Raw genomic sequence first — 3,693 nt, forward strand, 5'->3', positions numbered from 1 at the left:
ATCTGCGTTTAATAAATATTAATAAATGTAGAATAAATGTTAAAACTCATGGATATACAATAATTATATATGAAATTGTTAATAATTAGAATATATACGATTGTTATATTTGTTAGTATATTAAAGATTTATCTATTTTTATATACCTGTTAAAAAATAAAATGTCAACTGTAATTCAAGTAATCAATTTTTCTTTATTATTTGCGCAAGATGATAAAAAATTTATTATTTCTAATTTTTTTGTAATAAATAATTTTTTCTTTCCTGTATATATTTAAAAATTAAAAAAACTGGTGTGAGTACTTATGTACGCACGTAAGAAGTTATACTTCTTTGGCGTACCAAAACGAATATAACCTCAATAACCTTAAAAAAAACTTCAAAAAAAAACTTCAAAGAAAAAAAATAAATTAAAAGAAAAAAATAATTATTATTATATATATAGGAAAGAATAAAAAAAGTAAAAAAATATAAAAATATAGATATCAGTCCACAGTAAATTTAAGGGAGATATATCGAATTACTTTATGCGTCAACAGCCATGGCGCGGTTACAGCATTAGTTCTCACTCGATCATTTAAGTATAGCAGCGCTGAGTTCAATTAGTATTTGGATGGGTGACCCGCTTGAGAAAAAAAGGGGAAGAAAAAAAAAGAGAAGACAACTTCATGCCGTATACTTGAAATCGCTTTGCCGCGCGTCGTTAAAACCGACAAACTTCATGGTGTCGTTTCTCCAGACGCTCCGAACAAAAACACTCCAAACTACATTTTTCCCAACGCGCCAAAAGAAGTATAACTTCAAAAAAAATATTATACGTAAGTGTATTGCTATTTACGTCTTTTCTACGGATTTATAAGGTCTTGAAAAAATGTTGAAATCATGGAAGTATTACATGTTCTTAAATTTAAAAGAATTAAGTATTTCGAATCGTTTATCTTGTAGTTCAAATGGAAATTTATTTCTTATATAATAAAAAATTATAAATCAAAAGTAATCGGAAACACCGGAAAAGATATCTTTTAAATAAAAGTACAATGAAAATGCTTCATAAGTAAAAGCATTTTTTTCCTAATTCAATAGCATAAATAAATCTTTAAATATAATTAAACAGTGCGGTTAAACCAAGAAAATTTTAAATAAAAATTTTTTCGAGTCACAAAGAGTACTTGTGTTTAAATAGTTTTATCTTGTTCATTTTATGAGATTTCCATTAACCAATAGTTATTCTTACTCTTTGAAAATCTCATACGTATCCTGAATCGTTCTAATGCAACCTTCTCCTTACAATCTAATTAATTATTGTTAAGATCTTAAAAAAATCTTCAAGTCAAGCTAGTGTAGGATGTTTAAATTATAAAAAATAGTGAGGAGTGCGATCAGAAGTGACAATTTATTAATATAACACTAACTCTTGATTATACCGTAGCTGGACTTACACTGAACTCGGTTCGAACCGAAACGCTTCTCTTTTATATTCCTCTTATCGCTCTAGAAACCCCTCGATCCCTCTCGAATATTCATCTATTTATCCACGAGAAACATCGAGTGGTTTCCATGCGACGAAACATGAAACGCATTTCTCACGTGGTATCGCCCAAACAAACGAATGCCGGAAAGAGAAAGTTTCTTTTCTTTAGTTCCTATCCTTCACTAGTAATAAATGTTCTTTAGAATATATGAAATAGGTATCCGAAATCGTTTATCCTATAGTTCAAACGGAAATATATTTCTTATATAAAAAACAATTAGAAGCCAAAGGTCATCGGATTCCGTGGGAAAGATTTCTTTTAAATGAAAGTACAATGACAATTCTTCATACGTATAAGCAATTAATCTGCTAATTTAATGGCATAAATAAATATTTAAGCATAATTTAACAGTGCAGTTAACCCAAGAAAATTTTAAATAAATATCTCTCGAGTTACAAAGAGTACTTGTTTTGAAATTGTTTCATCTTGTTCTTTTTATGAGATTTCCATTATCCAATTGTTATTCTTACTTTTTGAAAATCTCATACGTATCCTGAGTCGTTCTAATGCAACCTTCTCCTTAGAATCTAATTAATTATTGTTAAGATCTTGAAAAAATCTTCAAGTCAAGCTAGTAATAAATGTTATTTAGAATATAATGAAATAGGTATCTGAAATCGTTTATCCTATAGTTCAAACGGAAATATATTTCTTATATAAAAAACAATTAGAAGCCAAAGGTCATCGGATTCCGTGGGAAAGATTTCTTTTAAATAAAAGTACAATGACAATGCTTCATACGTAAAAGCATTTAATTTGCTAATTCAATGGCATAAATAAATATTTAAGCATAATTTAACAGTGCAGTTAAACCAAGAAAATTTTAAATAAAAATCTCTCGAGTTACAAAGAGTACTTGTTTTGAAATTGATTCATCTTGTTCTTTTTATGAGATTCTTATTATTCAATTGTTATTCTTACTCCTTGAAAATCTCATACGTATCCTGAGTCGTTCTAATGCAACCTTCTCCTTAGAATCTAATTAATTATTGTTAAGATCTTGAAAAAATCTTCAAGTCAAGCTAGTAATAAATGTTATTTAGAATATAATGAAATAGGAATCTCGAATAGTTTATCTTATAGATCATAAGGAAATATCTTTTTTATATAAAAAAATTAGAAGTCGAAAGACATCGGATTCCGTGGGAAAGATATCTTTTATACAATACGGCATTGACAATGCAGCATAATGCATAGTAAACAAATTTAAATTTCATAACTAAATCGCATAATTAACAATTTAAATGAGACTTATTCGATTGGCTATATAAACAGCGATTTCAATGAATAGCTTTATTTGTCATACGAATAAGTGGTTGATTGTGTTGCTCGTGCTGATACATTTTGCAAATATGAATTTAGAAGGCTTGGACGATAGTGCAGTGGTCATCTCTGGAATATCGGGAAAATTTCCAAAGAGTAACAATATCAATGATTTAAGGGAAAATCTAATAAATGGAGAAGATTGCGTATCTGCGGATCATACAAGATGTACGATCGGAATCGATCATAGCCGAAAATCGATTGTAACTAAAATACGAGATTTACTATGCGCCCACTAAATCGATAGAGAGTTACTAGTAACTAGCATCCATAACCCCACCACTCGACCGTCGAGTGAGGGCACCCTGCAGGGCACAATACGAAAGACACGCATTCTATTCAACCGCTGGACACCTACGAGGACACTTGGAGACAAATTAATCGGAGACAACGAGCGAGAGGATCAAAGAAAGACAAGGAGTTTATCTGTTAAGCGAATATATCTTACAGATATTATAAATACGATAGAAAGACAAGGAGTTTATCTGTTAAGCGAATATATCTTACAGATATTATAAATACGATAGAGAGACGTAGAGGCGGCAATTAACGGTGAGAGATACAATTTCTATTTCTTTCAACAAAATTAACCATCAAGGTTAATCATGACGAGAAGTTGATCACGGACACAATCCGTGATCCATCGTCGTCCATTGTATTAATAACAACCAGGGTTTTTTGCCGCAAGGCTTTTTCCCTGACGAGCCAATAAAGCATTGCACTTATTGGCTCAACCACGTGTTTAATTTAATTCTAATTCACCTTTTCACCCTCCTCATAATTAAGCTTAATCCAATCGCCGGAGGACTCCATGTTGGAGGAATTTTGGCAAATACAT

The 3,693-nt window shown here is 30.4% G+C and overlaps 1 long non-coding RNA gene across 1 annotated transcript; it reads left to right on the top strand.

Annotated features, from left to right (window-relative positions):
• The first annotated feature begins 670 nt into the window (after nt 1–670).
• Nucleotides 671–2,979, top strand: LOC122514072. Its single transcript, XR_006302931.1, has 2 exons — nt 671–818; nt 2,895–2,979. It is a non-coding gene; the product is annotated as an uncharacterized LOC122514072 (long non-coding RNA).
• Nucleotides 2,980–3,693: the final 714 nt, after the last annotated feature.

Source organism: Polistes fuscatus, unplaced genomic scaffold, assembly GCF_010416935.1.
Source record: "Polistes fuscatus isolate 324 unplaced genomic scaffold, CU_Pfus_HIC Scaffold131, whole genome shotgun sequence".
Classification (NCBI taxonomy): Eukaryota; Metazoa; Arthropoda; class Insecta; order Hymenoptera; family Vespidae; genus Polistes; species Polistes fuscatus.